The following is a 16,573-nucleotide window of genomic DNA, read 5'->3' as shown; positions in this document are numbered from 1 at the left end:
AGAAACACGAGCGCTTCTACATAAAATTACAGTAGTAGATCTGGGTTAAATCCATTGTTTTTTTGCTCACCATGACACTCCAGTTTAGACCCAGCCATATGCAAATCAGTCTTCTTAACACTATGCCTCATGGGAACAGTTCATACCGAACTGTCAAGCCAGGTCCTCCCTGGACCAGAAACAAGCATCCTGGGACTGGTTTAGGGGCATTATCCCTCAACAGCCAGGTTAGCTTGAATCCAGTGGTACACTGAGCCCAGGATCCACGCCTAAGGCGAGAAAGCAAAAGATACACTGATGATGGACAGAATGCAGAGCAAATCAAACATTCACCACCCGTCAATAGATCTGGACTGTTCCCATTGGGTGCAGGGGCAAGATTGATTTGCATATGGCTGTTTCAAACTGTAATGGCATGGGGAGCAAAATAAACCGTTGGATTTAGGCCCAGATCTCTGTACTGGGGTGAATGAATGACATTGTTCTGCATTCTGTCCATCAATTGTTTTTTTACACAAAATGACAGCATCCCTTTGATCACCAATACTATCACGTTCATTGACAGTCAACCCATTCATGTTCCTTTTGTATACCTTGAATACTTTTGTATACCTTGAATACTAGTTAGTAGGCAAGATGGCCGCCTAGCAGGAGCTCTCAATTGAAGCTCTGGGGCAAGGAATCACAAAGTTGTGAAAATTTCTCTTTACCCCCCCCCATCTATCTGTACGCTCAACATCCATGGATTGATGCATATCACCACAATGCAGCCATTCAACAGAGCTTCCTAAAGGATCGACGATAACAGTAAATTTGAACAGCTGGTAATATCCTTACCTGGTAATTGACTCGGGAGGGGATCGGAGCTGAGACCGGTCTGGTGCGGAAGCTGAGCGCCAGAACATCCAACGGATTGATGAGAGTAATCAGGCTTGAACTGTTGGCGGATCCGTGTCTGGAGCGTGCGGCCGGCTTCGGCTCTACTGCTGGGCTCACGGTTGACTCGGTGGGAATCGGAGTTGGAACCGGGCTGGTGCAGATGCTGAGCTGCCACTCCGCTGCCTCTCGTGAGGCCCCCTACCTTGTGGGACGTTGCTGGTGCAGTTGCTGCCTCTGGGTGAGTCCCGCGCCCTCACGTCACGTCGCTGATGCAGATTGTGAGTTCCGGCGCTGCAGCCTCTGGGTGAAGCCCCCTCTCTCACGGTCTGTTGCTCCATGCTCCTGAGCCAGTGGCGGTTTGCCCCAGTCACAACCAAGTGGTACCCCCCTCATACCCCAGTGGCTCTTGTTGTCAGGTGGTCTGGAATGCCACGGACTGAACATTACTCCGGGCTCTGTGGTCTGAGTAGTCAGCAGGCGCTTTCGGTGTCCCGGGTGTGTCGGTGAGTGAAGGGGGACGGAGACGCTGCCTTTGTGGGTGGGACAGATGGCACCACGCTGCTGAAGTGCCTCCTTGCTTGGTCTGGTTGTGTTGAACGGCGGCTGAGTGCGGCATGTCAGCCCGCTTCTACCCGGTTTAAATTTGTGTAATTTTGTGCGATCTGACTCGGTGCAGTCTGAGTCTGAATGGCATATCTGCGCTCGAAGGATAGGAGGCTTGGTGCTGCCTGTTGGAGAGGCCCTTGGCGGTCCCTTACGAGGACTGTGGGGGAAAGACACTCAGGGTCCCCTCTGATTCGCTTCCTCTGCCCAGATCGGGGGGACTCCTGTGTTAGACCTGGCATCTTTGGCGTGGATTCCCCTGTTTTTTTGCCTCTACCTCCTGTATTTTTGATGCTGTGCTGGATTTCGTTTTTGCTGGTTTAGATGCTTTGGGCACTTTGCCACTGGTGATCAGTGTCAAAGTGCAAGTGCTCCCTGAGTAAATTGATATCGTAATTGGTTATCCATGATTGGCATATTTGTATCACCAAGAAGTCCCTAGTAAAGTGCACTAAGTGTGCCAGGGCTGATGATACAAATGCTACTACTGGGCCTGCAGCACTGATTGTGCCACCCACATGAGTAGCCCTAAAATGGTGTGTCACAGGCCTGACACCGCAGTGCCTGTGTGCAGTCTGTGAACTGCCATGTCAACCTGGCCAGTGTCCCCACTGACCAGGCCTAACCCTTCCCTTTCTGTACACATTGGTCACCCCTATGGAAGGCCCAAGGTACCCCCTTGGGCAGGGTGCAGTGTATGGGAAAGCTAGAGCATGTACTGGTGCAGGTGACATGCTCTGGTAGTGAATTACAGCCGTTTTCGTATTTCCCTATTGTAAGGCTATCTTGCCAATAGGCTATCATGGGGAGTGCTGGCTACAGTGGCTACCTGCATATCTTCTCATAGGAGCAAGATAGGACATAAAAGTCTGGTATCCCTGAACTCATAATTTAATAACACATCTTTTAGGAAAGGTGGTTTTTAAATCGTGTATTTGAGAACAGCACTTTTAGAAAGTTGCTTTTCTCTTGTCTGACTTTTCTGTATGCCTTGGCCTGTTTGTGAATTGACTGTCTGGTTTGTGAGTGGCAGGGGCTGGGTGGCTCCCAGAGGCTGAGGGGTCATCTAAGGGCTGAATAGCTCCATCTGCATCTAGAGTGGTGGAAGGGGGTAGCACCTGGGCCTGAATAGGACTGTGCCTGCCTGGCTCCTCCTCCTACTGGGCGGCTGACAACCCTGCCCCTCTCACTGAAAGGAAAGGAGAGGCTAGGAAAACAAAGTGCTCAAAGAACACCCAGAACTGGTTCAGACCGGGCTCATAGCACTCCTGCACAAAGGGAACAAAAACTATTAGGGGTATAAGTATAGGACCCCAGACTACAGAAAATTAGATCATCCAGGAATCAAGAAGGAACCTCTGAAAGGAGAAAGCGGGAAAACTGAAGAAGGAAGACTGTCCTGCTGTTGCTTTGCTGGACTGACCTGCAGTTGCTTTGCTGGCAAAGAGAGGGGAAGGACTTTGCTTTGTGCTGTGTCCCCTTGCTTGAAGGAATCTCCAAGGGCCTGAAGAAGAGCTGGCTCCCTGTTAAGAAGTCCCAGGAACAAAAGGACTTTAACCCCAGCTTCCCTGAACTCTGATGAGAGAGTTCTGTCCTTCCTAGAGTGCTTGGGCCAGTTGTGGTGCCTCTGGAAGTTGCACCTGTGTTGGGAAACTGGTAACCAAGATTTTAAAGAACTTTCTGCAAGCTTTAACGCATCGCTCGCTTGCAGAGCGCATCCCCATCAGTGCGAGGAAATTCCCGCCGCTATGAAGGCCGAGATCGTCGCAGCGCCTGTTGCCGCTGCCAGAGTCGTCGCATCCTTCATTAGCGGGACGCACCAGTCCTGTACGGGAAGATTACCATCGCTGCGAGTATCGTCCCAGAGCCATTCGTCATTGAGTGAGATAGTCGCACCGCTTGCTTGCGGACCGCATCACGTCGCTGCAACACCTCATCCCACCAACAATGGAAAACTACTCCCCTCTGCAACAATACAGATAGTACATCCCATGCCTCAAGCCATCTCCCCTCTCCTGATCTCTGTGTCCTCCGTCACTCTTTCCCCCATAACTCTCTGAGTATAGACCCTTCTGTCCCCCACACATCCATCCCTGTGATCCTTGGAACTAACAGAATGCCAACCTCCCCAGCTTCTCCCAGGCTGACTCCGCAACTTACCATTATCCATTCTATCCCCCCTCCCAAAACCAATCCTAAACCCCTTACCTGCATGCTTGTTTACTGCTGCTCTGCTACTTGTCATGCGATTGAAATATCAGAAACTATCCTTAGTGAAACCATTGACATCGCCTTTCTAACTGAAACTTGGCTCAATGATCACTCTTCTTCCATTCTTGACCTGCTCTCTCCCCTGGCTACCCCATCCTCAGAAAAGATAGACCTGGCAGAATTGGAGGTGGTCTTGCCATAATCTATAAAAACGAACTCCAACTCTCACTTGTGCAGAGCTCCAATCATTCTACTTTTGAATACCTCGGAGCGGAACTTCGAGTGCATGGTGCCCCGCCAATTCGCCTTCACAATATCTACCATACCCTAGTGACTCACTGCCCTTTGCAGAAGAATTATCTGACCTTCTTTCTCAATCCTTGCTTTCTAATTCTAAAAACCTCTTCCTCTGGGACTTTAGCCTCCATTGGAACAAAAAGGATGATCCTATGGTTAATTTCCTTACGGATCTACTTGATATTAATGACCTGAAACAACTCTGCCATTCACCTACTCAAACAAAAGGAGCCACTCTGGATGCTATAATTACAAGCATTGATTTGTCCTCCCTTTCCTCCATCGTTCCCATTGACTGGTCTGACCATCACCTCATCCTTTTCTAAAACGATGCTACCCCCTCTCCCCAAAATCATCAAACATAAAAAATTGACTAGAAAATTCCATCTTATACCCCCGGGCGAACTTGAGACTAAAGTTAAAGCACAACTACGACTTCCTCCTCCTTCCTCCTCCTTCCCAAAATGCTAATGACCTCACGGAGCACTTTAATAAATCCATTACGGTTGTCCTTGGCCAAACTGCTCCAGCCAAACTTAAACTTCAGAAAAACACATCCTCTAAATCCTGTTCAATATGGATCTCAGCAATAAGAGGCGCGCCATTAGGTCGACTGAACGCATTTGGAAACAAAACCCATCCCCCCCAAATCTCGCCCTCCTCAGATCCGCCAGGTTCGATTACAAAAAAACTATCCTTAAAACAAAGGCTGCCTTCTTCCGCTCACAACCGGATGGGGCCAAAAATAGACCCAGGGAACTATTCAGCATTATTAAAAACCAAACCACCTCTGCTTCCCCCAAGGTGACGGCCACTATTGAGAGATGTGAAGAAATTGCTAACTACTTCTCAGAAAAAATCTCCAAAATTGGTCACTCCTTCGTCTTAACTTGTTGAAAGTTGGGCTGAAACCGTCAACATTATCGGCGCCCTCTTGCTCTCCTTAAAACCTTTTGTGCGCGTAAAACAGCCGCCATTTTGGACACCATGGCTCCCTGCTCTCGCCGAGAGCCAGCGCGTCTCTCTCTCTCTCCTAGCTTCGCTGGCAACCCCCTGCTTGCACCTGCCTTGAGTCATAAACCCCTCTTCGGCGCTGCTCTGCCCCAGGCCCTCATCCTGTTCCCAGCGCGACACCTCCCTGCTTCCCTCTCATGATCTCCGGACCTTTGATGCAAACCCCTTTTCCCCGTGTGCCCGTTTGTCTTCCCCGTTCCCAGGCCGACACCCAGCTCTGCCGATACCAATCCCTTGCCCCTCCCCGTACAATAGAAAGCTTCCCTCCTCAAAGGACCCCCGAGATGATCAAAGCCCCCCCATCCCACGAGATCCGATCGAACCCCACACACTCCGTGAATCAGCGGAATATCCAGCTGCGCGATGATCACCACCTGTTGTGAACGGGGCGGGGACTTCCACTGTAACCTTGCGTGGGAACGGGCTGGAAAAGGGGGGATTCTGAGGATGTCTTTCCGTACATCAAAGTATCGACGAGAATGTGTTACATGCAATAAACAGATAAACGTGTGTATAAGAGGCCAGGCCTCGGGGATGCAGTTAGAGCACCTCAGAACGATACCTTCTGTCCGTTTCGTTGTGTTCTCCTCCGGAGCGAATAAAAACCTTGTTTCCTGCCTTCCTGTCTCCAGCGCCTGCCTCTTCAATAGTTTAACTTCTTTGTGGGTTCAAGAGGCGACACCGCCGGGCAATAATTAAGGATCTTATATTCTGGTTGGTAGTGCCCCCCAGTTAGTTTCCACAATTGGCGTCCCAAGCGTGGGGCCCATCAGCGACCCATGGATCCAGTGGGAGAGGTCCTGACGACAAAGTGAACGACTGCAACGATCGGGAACGCGTCTGTCCGATAGACCCTCGTCTGACAGCCGATCATCCGAACTTCACTGGTTCCGAACAGACCTCTCTCGAGTGATCTACGGTCCTGACTGGGAACCATCAGGAGTGCCGCGAGGATAACGGAGAAGAGAGGACGATCGGGCGCTGGATTCGGAAGACAGGAAACTGTCCATGCGGTCCGGGTAAGGTCGTGTAACCACGACAAGTCGCGAAATAATTGTTTGATTGCTTGTTTGTTCAAAAATACTAGTATTGCTCTTTTTTATTTATTTGGAGATTCACTGTCTGCAAACGGAGAAGCAACGGTCTCTCTCTTTGCAAGCAGTGGAGGATAGGTAGGGCAGCAGCCGTGCTTATTTTTTCTCCCCCACTCAATAATCACTTGAAACTGAACTGTTGTTCACAAAACTATTGTTTCCTGGAGATTCCCTGTCTGCAAACAGGGAAGAGACCACCCTTTTTGCAGATAGTGAAAAGGGTAGGTGACGCAAATCTTTGCGGACCTGCTCATTCTCCCCATTGTTATTTATCGGTCTTTTGTTATCTTGATCTATGAGGGATTCACTGTCTGCAAACGGAGAAACAACGGGCTCTCTCTTTGCAAACAGTGGAGGATAGGTAGGGCAGTAGCCGTGCTTATTTTTCTCTCCCACTCAATAATCACTTGAAACTGAACTGTTGTTCGAAAAACTATTGTTTCCTGGAGATTCCCTGTCTGCAAACAGGGAAGAGACCACCCTCTTTGCAGATAGTGAAAAGGGTAGGTAACGCAGATCTTTGCGGACCTGCTCATTCTCCCCATTGTTATTTATTGGTCTTTTGTTATTCTTTGATCCATGAGGTATTCACTGCCTGCAAACAACGTAGAATAGAAATATTCTGTCCAGTCTTTGCACCTAGTGATAAGATAGGCAGTGCTGACTTTTTAGTCCCTCGTTACGAGCCGTCATGTCTGTCTTCTCCCCACTGATTAGTAGCCTGTTTAGCCCGGACCGCTTATTAGAGATGGACCATCCAGCCCCACTGGAAGGCACCCCTAATAAGGACATGTTCATGAAGCATGGATTGACCGCTATAGCCTATAGTAAACTATGGCATAAATATACAAAAAAGGGTCAAGACAGTCAATGGCCCCTGATAGGATCCTTCGATGATGATAAAATAAAAACGCTAGAAACTGCCCTGGGTAAAAACAAGACCACACCTACCATGCTTGACAGCTTCGGCATGTGGCGAAAAGAAACTGAACAACGAAAAAAGAAAACTGAGAGTAGGTTGGAAAAAGAGCTGCGAAAAGCAGCCCACCTAGCTGCTCAGAAACTAGAAAAAGAGATAAAGGAAAGAGAGAAAGCTAAACAGAAACTAGAAATGGAAACGCCAAGCCAGTGTTCGGTTAGAACCCCCTCCATGCTCTACCCTGATTTACCCTCGAAACGACAAGCCAATGAGGACCTGCTGTTAGGTCCTCCTATCATCTACATGCCCCCTCCATATGCCCCTTCTCAACCCTTGGCGCAGCACGCGCCACCCCCAGGTACAAACGAAGGTACCGCCACAGCGTCGGCCCCAATGGTCTCTGTACCGGCCGAACCCCTTGTATTAAAACCCGCGTCAACAACAACGTTAGACGACCATGAGACTCGAGGGGCTGGCCCTGCAAGAACAAACAGGCTAGACAAAGATGAGCGAGTGGGGATCGACAAAATAGCAAGGACACTGGTAGAAAGGAAGGATGATGAAGAGTACATCACAGATATGTTCAGCTCGTATACAGGGAGTCACAGACGACATTTTACCGTACGACTGTGTTATCATGTCTTGAATGCATACGAGGACCGATATCGAGACAAAGGTCCCGAGAGCCTAAGGACTCTGTACCGGAAGGTCGATATCGGGGATGAGGGCGAGTGTGATGTGTCGGACCTCCTTACGCATACGCTTGAGGTTTTCCGCCACCTCACTGAACGAAAGCCGGGAGCTAAATCCGCAGCCCCCGTAGTGACCGAACCACCAACCGAGCAATCTAACACCATGAGGCCGATACGTGAGGCTGCCCCTTACTGGGTTCCTCCTCGGGGTACAGGGACTCACGATGATGCAAACAACCAAGATGCGAAGGGAAGGGTAGTATACAACTGGGTCTACCAGCCATGGGACCGGCAAGAGATACTGACATTCCGGAAATCTCTACCCGACCTACGTAAAAACCCCACTGCCTTCTATACTGAATTGGGTACAGCCCTGGGTTCAACGATCATGACCCTGGCTGACATCGATTTGTTCTTCGGGTTATGTCTACCAGCTGATGTGTGGAAGCAAATCCGGAAAGTCGACCACCTTGAGCTGTTCGGACATACCTGGTCACAACTCGATGACCTGGACAAACAACAGGGACCAGGACAAAAGCCGTTGAAATCCATTCTAGACCTCCCAGATAAAATCGTAGAGAAATTAAAAACCCTAATCCCAGAAAAGAAAGTGGACTGGTCGATAGTAACAGCCTGTCGCCAAAAACCCCAGGAGGACGTATCGGAATACTTCTCCCGGTTTGAAACGGTGTTCTCCGATTACAGCGGCCAGGACATGACCACTGCAACCGGACACCATCTGTTTGTCCAGAATTATGTTAAGGGCCTATCATTGGAAATCTCCCAGAAACTACAGGCCAGCGAGAGTAGTTGGGCAGCCTCCAAACCTGCAGCGATTCTCCAAATGGCCCAATATTATGAGCATCAGAAAAATGAAAACGATAGGGCGACAGAGAAAAAGAAGAAAGACTTAAAGGAGAGGGTGATGATTGCCAAACTGCAGGGGGTGACTATAGGACGAGACCAATACCGAGGAAACTACCAGACAAACGTCCCTAAGACTGCATTTCCCCAGGACCGCTCTCTGACTCCCTACAGTGGACGCACAGACCTTAGAGAAGACCAGTGCGCCTTCTGCAAAGGGACTGGCCATTGGAAATCCCAGTGCCCAGTTCTTCTGGAAATGATCAGAAACAGAGACCCCAGGGATGTAGCAAACGGACCGAGACCTAAGGGACCACCACGAGGGCCCCCAAATGACGCAACGAACGACAGATCAAGCAGACCAAATACGTTCGATCGACCCAGACAGAACCAATATCAACAATCTGACTATGACGACACTCACACCTTTGCATAGGACAGCCAAGGGCGAGGGAGGGATCCAGTCGAGCTCTATGTTGACCAGCAGGGCCCTTATGTCACTGCTAAGGTCCTGGGTACCAAGTCTCCATTTCTGGTAGACACTGGCGCAACACGTAGTGCGTTATCTAAACGACTGATTCCAAGGGCACCCTTGTCTGGCTCACTCATAACATCGACAGGTTTCGATGGAACGCCCTCCACCAACCCTTTGTCTGCCCCGATTCTCTTTGACGTAGAAAACAACACCACCGACACCACGTTCTTGCTTTCCTCCAATAGCCCTGACGCCATTATGGGACTTGACTTACTGAAACACTTCCGAGCGACGATTAGGTGTTCTCAAGATGGAGTTCGAGTGTTTCTTTACGACAACCCCGTTCTGCTTAGACATTGTTCCCCCCGACACATGTTTTCCATCACCGACGTTGACGCGTCCCTGCTTGACACTCTACCTCCGTATCTGTGGGCCAAAGCGGATTCGGACGTAGGGCGTATGTTAATTGACCCAGTGCACATTACTGTCCGACCAGACGCAACACTCCCAAAACTCCCACAATATCGGATATCGCCAGAGGGCGAGAAGGCATTGGTAATGATTATCCAGTCACTGATGGACGCAGGAGTGGTAGAGGAAGTGGTTAGCAACGTTTGCAACAGCCCTATCTTGCCCATTATCAAGAAGCAGGGAGAGGGAGATGAGAAAGCATACCGTTTCATCATCGACCTCCGAGAGATCAACAAAGTGGTGGTACCCCAGTACCCTGTGGTCTCAGACATCACCACCATCCTGACCTTGATTCCATCCACTGCCACCACCTTTTCCGTCATCGACCTCAAGAACGCATTCTTCTCCATCCCCATCCACCCAGACAGCCGATATCTCTTCGGCTTTACCCTAAAATCCCGCTCATATAGGTTTTGCCGAGCCCCTCAAGGCTACACGGAGAGCCCTAGCATCTACAGCCAGGCCCTCAAAAGACAACTAGACCAAGTCCGGTTACCCGACGGGGTGGTGTTGGTACAATATGTCGATGACATCCTTTTGGCAGCCGACACCACCCCTCTAGCGGTTACCGCCACCATTCAACTCTTGCACTTCCTTGCGGAAAATGGCCACAAGGTCTCCAAGAAGAAGTTGCAATTCTGCCTACCCCAGGTCACTTACCTAGGCCACCTTTTGTCCAAAGATGGAAGAAAACTCACCCCTGATCGAATCCAAACCATTCTAGATACCCCTGTCCCTAAAACCCAGAAGCAGGTTCGCTCCCTATTAGGCCTCACCTCCTTCTGCCGACAATGGTTACCAAACTTCAGTCTCGTTGTAAAACCACTGCTCTCTCTGCTAAACAAAGACGTCCCTTTCCCACTCCCTTGGACTCCTGAGTGTCAAACTTCCTTCACAGAACTACGAGATGCCCTTTGCTCAGCCCCTGTCCTGGGTACCCCTGATTACAAAAAGCCCTTCTCCCTTTACACTCACGAAAGGGAGGGGTGCGCTTTATCTGTCCTGACCCAGGCCATCGGCCCTAAGCAACGACCGTGCGCTTACTTCTCTGCCACTCTTGACCCTGTCGCCAGAGCCTTGCCTGCCTGCCTTCGAGCTGTAGCTGCTGCTGCAGTCTCTATCCGACAGAGTGAGGGGATTGTACTCTCGAATTCCCTCACGGTACTGGTACCCCATGCAGTCGACACCCTCCTGAACCAAACCAAGACGCAACATCTGACGAGTGCACGACTGACTGGATACGAACTGACCTTGCTTGCCCCCCATATCACCCTGAAAAGATGCACCACACTGAACCCAGCAACTCTGTTACCCTTGCCAGAGAACGATCCCAATGTGCACCCCGTACATGACTGCGTGACTCTTACGGACGAACAGACCAGGAGTAGGGTCGATCTCAGAGACACAGCTTTCCCTGACCCCGACGGGGAGTTGTGGGTGGACGGTTCTTGCATCAAACTCTCCGATGGCACTACTTCCGCTGCCTATGCAGTCACCACGGCTCGAACTGTAGTAGAAACAGCCCGCATCACCCAGCGATCTGCCCAGGCAGCGGAACTGATTGCTTTGACGCGAGCCTGCATCCTGGCAACAGGAACCACGGCGAACATTTACACCGACAGCCAGTATGCCTTCGGGGTGGTTCACCATTTTGGGCTACTCTGGAGGGAGAGAGGATACTTGACCTCACACGGCACACCCATTTTGCACGGGGATTTAGTCTCCGCCTTAATCGAAGCTGTCCTCCTCCCCAACAAACTTGCCGTTATCAAATGCCAGGCACACAAGAAAGTGACAGACATTATTGGACAGGGAAACGCACTAGCCGACATCACCGCCCGAACGACAGCTGAAAATAGAACGACAACACATATGTACGTGACCAGGTCACAAGCAGAAAACTGGACTGACGCCAAGGACACAATTAGAGACATACAAACAACTAGCACACAACACGAATTGACTGAATGGACACGGGTGGGGTTGAAAGACGATGAAGGCTGCTGGCGGACAAAAGACACGAACAGATGGTTGCTACCTGATTCATACTTGATTCCCATATTAACCATGGCACACTCCCCTGCCCACATAGGATCAGCCCCCATGATCGAACTTGTCTCCAGGGTCTGGCACAATGACAAGATCCCAGATTCCGCCAAACGCCTGGTCCAACAATGCTTAATATGCCTGCAACACAACCCCGGGAAAGGAACTGTAGTACCCCGGGGGGGATTTGGGGTCCCAAACCACCCATTTGAAGTCCTGCAGATGGACTACATCCAGCTAGACAGATGCCAAGGCCTGAAATATGTACTCGTCGTGGTGTGCGCATTTAGCAAGTGGGTGGAAGCATATCCAACCCGTGACAACACTGCTATGGCCACTGCAAAGGTTCTGTTAAAGGAATTTTTCCCCCGTTATGGCCTCTGTCGTGTTTTATGGAGTGATAATGGCCCCCACTTTGTAGCCCAAGTTATCCAGCTCATCCTAAATGGGCTGGGTATTAAACAGAAATTCCACGCAGTCTTCCACCCTCAATCTGCTGGGCTTGTCGAACGACACAATGCCACACTAAAGCTTAAACTGGCCAAAATAGTGGCTACGACGGGCCTGAAATGGCCAGACGCCCTCCCATTGGCATTGCTATCGATGCGCTCTACCCCCACCCGACATCACTTAACCCCTTATGAAGTTGTCTTCGGTCGACCCATGAGCGTCTGGTCTGCCCCGAAACCAACTTCCATTCATGATGTCCCGGATGTCCTAATGTCTGATTATCTGTACAAATTGACTGAAACTTTGTCTGTCCTTCATCAGCAGGTGCAGCAGGCCATCCCCGATGCTTCCAGGGGTCCGGGTCACGCCATCCAGCCGGGGGACTTCGTGCTGATCCGAAATTTTCAGCGATCAAAGAGTTTGGAACCCCGGTGGACGGGCCCCTGGCAAGTGCTGATCACCACTCGGACCGCACTTCGAGTGGAGGGGAAGAAACATTGGCTGCACGCCCATCACTGCAAAAAGGTCTCTCCAACCCTGGCCACGACAGACACCGTCAACACCCAAGAAGAGCTCCTGAACCAGGACCGACCATCGTTGAACTGCTATCCTGACACAGAGACACTTGAACTTTCAAAACATCCTGACCCCACTGTGCCATCTCGAGAAGGGTATTTCCTGCGTCGAAAGGAGGGAGCTTCGGCTAAGTAGGCCACGGACTAGGTTAAAGGATCTCAGAACGGTGACCCAAACTACCAAGGGTTACCTGGAGAGAAACTAAAACTAAGTCTGTGGTCCTGCCCACTACCGAGCACCTTGAAGACGAAGATGATGGAAGCGCCAGATAAGAAGATGATGGAAGCGCCAAATAAGAAGCCGACGGAGACAGCAGGAAATACCCACTACAGAAATCCGAGAATAGACAAACTCCATAGCTCAAAGACAATTGCACTCTTCATCGTAATCCTCCTCTGTTTTCTCCTCATGACTACGCTCTGGATTATGGAAGAACACGCACCTGCTCACGAAACATTCCTAACCACTGCTCAGCCTACCACCATGAAGGAACATCATCTAATTTCGCTCTCTCCTCAACTAAGAGAGAGGCGAAAGGAGTTTTGGAACAACTCTTTCGTACAGCTACTTCACCAGCACAATCTTGCCACCAACGCCACCAACTGCTGGATCTGTGGGTTGCTACCCCATGCCACTGGACATTCGATACCATTCATCCCTTCACCCTTCTCCGTCCACGGCTCCTGCCTTGCCTGGCTGATCCTCCTGCAAGAGAGCTATACGGGAAATGCCACCTCCAGCAGAACTGCAGCACATTCTTCTCATGGGGCCGGGCGAAACAAGACAAAGACACACTTCTGCCCGCTGACCCCCAGCGACTCGATCCAAATGGACATCCCGGCCAAAGAACGAATCGAAATGCAGGTGTTCAACAATCCGACCAGACCCACCTTCTCCTATCTGCGGAAACGAACGGCTGCCACTCTGACTGTGGCCCTGACGGTCATCAACGTCACAGGCCACATGTGTGTAGAAGGACTTGGGACACAGCTGGTGGGTCGCAGCGCTTGCCGCTTTACCAGCACTCTGGATTCCACGGATCCACCTTCCTTTGTGTCATCTCCAAACATGTATTTCATCTGCGGCACGAAGGCCTACACCTGGCTCCCCAAAGGCTGGGGGGGCACTTGCTACATCTCCTTCGTCCTTCCTCCAACTTATGTGGCCCCAGCGAATCACCACAGACAAAAACGAGCCAAAGACGTTGAGCAAGCCGACTCAACAGGGGCACAGTTCCTCGATGCTATGAAAGGACTCGTCCCCCTCTGGGGCCCGATGGCAAACAGCCGTGCCATCCGACATTTGACTCAGGCAGTCGAGACAACCATGAACATCACAGCGGGCATCTTTGCCAACAACACTGCCGAGCTCCAAGCGGTCCGTTTGGTGGCTCTTCAGAACCGCCTCGTTCTAGATGTGGTTCTGGCGGACCGTGGAGGAGCATGCCGCATTATTGGGGCCAGCTGTTGTACATACATACCGGACAACTCACCCTCAGTGTACAAAGCCATCGAACATCTTCACAGACTCTCTTCGGAAGTTCACCAAGAGCAAGAAGAATGGTCGCTTGGTGGTTGGTTCTGGGACACCGTCAAAAGCTGGGGCTGGAGACTGCTCACCATTATCCTGATTCCCGTAGTTGTAATATGTGGCCTATGCTTAGGAATTCAATGTTTGCCACCTATGTGTTCTTTATGTGCGAGTTGTATTTTTCCCAAAACTGTGGACATTGGAAGCGAACATATGAGGGCGTTGTATGATACCGAAGTTAGGAATTTGATGAAAATTGACATTGAGTAAGCAAGTTGGCTAGATATGTTGAAAAGGGAGGACTGTTGAAAGTTGGGCTGAAACCGTCAACATTATCGGCGCCCTCTTGCTCTCCTTAAAACCTTTTGTGCGCGTAAAACAGCCGCCATTTTGGACACCATGGCTCCCTGCTCTCGCCGAGAGCCAGCGCGTCTCTCTCTCTCTCCTAGCTTCACTGGCAACCCCCTGCTTGCACCTGCCTTGAGTCATAAACCCCTCTTCGGCGCTGCTCTGCCCCAGGCCCTCATCCTGTTCCCAGCGCGACACCTCCCTGCTTCCCTCTCATGATCTCCGGACCTTTGATGCAAACCCCTTTTCCCCGTGTGCCCGTTTGTCTTCCCCGTTCCCAGGCCGACACCCAGCTCTGCCGATACCAATCCCTTGCCCCTCCCCGTACAATAGAAAGCTTCCCTCCTCAAAGGACCCCCGAGATGATCAAAGCCCCCCCATCCCACGAGATCCGATCGAACCCCACACACTCCGTGAATCAGCGGAATATCCAGCTGCGCGATGATCACCACCTGTTGTGAACGGGGCGGGGACTTCCACTGTAACCTTGCGTGGGAACGGGCTGGAAAAGGGGGGATTCTGAGGATGTCTTTCCGTACATCAAAGTATCGACGAGAATGTGTTACATGCAATAAACAGATAAACGTGTGTATAAGAGGCCAGGCCTCGGGGATGCAGTTAGAGCACCTCAGAACGATACCTTCTGTCCGTTTCGTTGTGTTCTCCCCTGGAGCGAATAAAAACCTTGTTTCCTGCCTTCCTGTCTCCAGCGCCTGCCTCTTCAATAGTTTAACTTCTTTGTGGGTTCAAGAGGCGACACCGCCGGGCAATAATTAAGGATCTTATATTCTGGTTGGTAGTGCCCCCCAGTTAGTTTCCACAAACTCCCCTTCTACATTTCCCACTACCCCCCAAGACTTTTCCTCCAATTCTCCGGCCCTCTTAACACTTCCTCAGGACCCTTCATCTCTGCCTCTAATCGATTCTCTTCCTGAATCCGACCCCACCAAACTTGAGGAAAAGAATAATGCTTCCTGGCATCACTTCCATCCAGTTATTGAGCTCGAAGTCCTCAATGTCATTGCGAGACTTAAACCATCCTCTCACTCCAGACACCCTCTCCCTGCCAACCTTGTCAAAGATTTAAAACACATTATTGCCCCTTTCTGGACCTCTATCATCAACTCCTCCTTTGCCACGGGTTGGGTCCCTGTTTCCCTCCAACTTGGACAAATCACTCCCATCCTCAAAAATCCTGCTGCCGACTCTAATGACTTAAAGAATTTAATAATGTTTTGGCCTCAACGGTTCAGTTCTCAAATGGTCCTCTTCCTTTTCCCAACACAGATCCCAGCAAATTATAAAACAACTACCTTTCTAAACCGATGCCTGTCTCTGGGTGTCTCCCAGGGCTCTATTCTCTCTCTCTCTATTTTCAACCTCTTTATGGAACCCCTCACCCTTATTCTTAAGCATGCAGGAATCAAGCATCACCTCTACGCCGATGACACTCAACTTTATCATAAGATTCAATCCCGCTCTGACGTGCTACACCTCAATGACGCCTTGACTAAGATTCAATCCTGGTTCTACTACAACCACCTCAAACTCAACCCAAAAAAACTGAAATCAATCTTTTTTTCCCTAAAAACAGCTTGCTCCCCATCCAATCCTGGATCTCGGAACTTACAACTCTCAACTGCTCTCTCACCTTATCCAACTCAGTTAAATCCCTCGGAATTAACATTGACCAGAACCTTTCTCTCATCTCCCACATAAAAAACTCGGCCAAAAGTGCTCTCTTCACTCTCTAGCACATCAAGAAATTAAAATCCTTCATTCCTGCTGATGACTTTAGATCAGCTGTCTAATCACTGGTCCTGTATAAAATCGACTATGGTAAGGCCATTCTCTCTGGAACATCTAAAGTCCACTTAACCGCAATCAAATCTGTTCTTAACAGATCTGCTAGGCTCATTACCAACCTCAAATGGTTCGATCACATCTCCCCTACCCTTAAAGCCCTCAATTGGCTTCCCGTTGAAGGCAGATCTACCTACAAGACTGCTTGCATTACGCACCCCGCTGTACCTCGCAGATAAACTCCTCAAAGCGGGTTGCTTTCGAACACGGAGGAGCTCAAACACTCTTGTTCTTGTCCCTC

Source organism: Lissotriton helveticus, chromosome 2_1 (assembly GCF_964261635.1).
Source record: "Lissotriton helveticus chromosome 2_1, aLisHel1.1, whole genome shotgun sequence".
In the NCBI taxonomy this organism is placed as follows: Eukaryota; Metazoa; Chordata; class Amphibia; order Caudata; family Salamandridae; genus Lissotriton; species Lissotriton helveticus.
The sequence above is the reverse complement of the archived record's forward strand: the minus strand, read 5'-3'. Positions refer to the sequence as shown.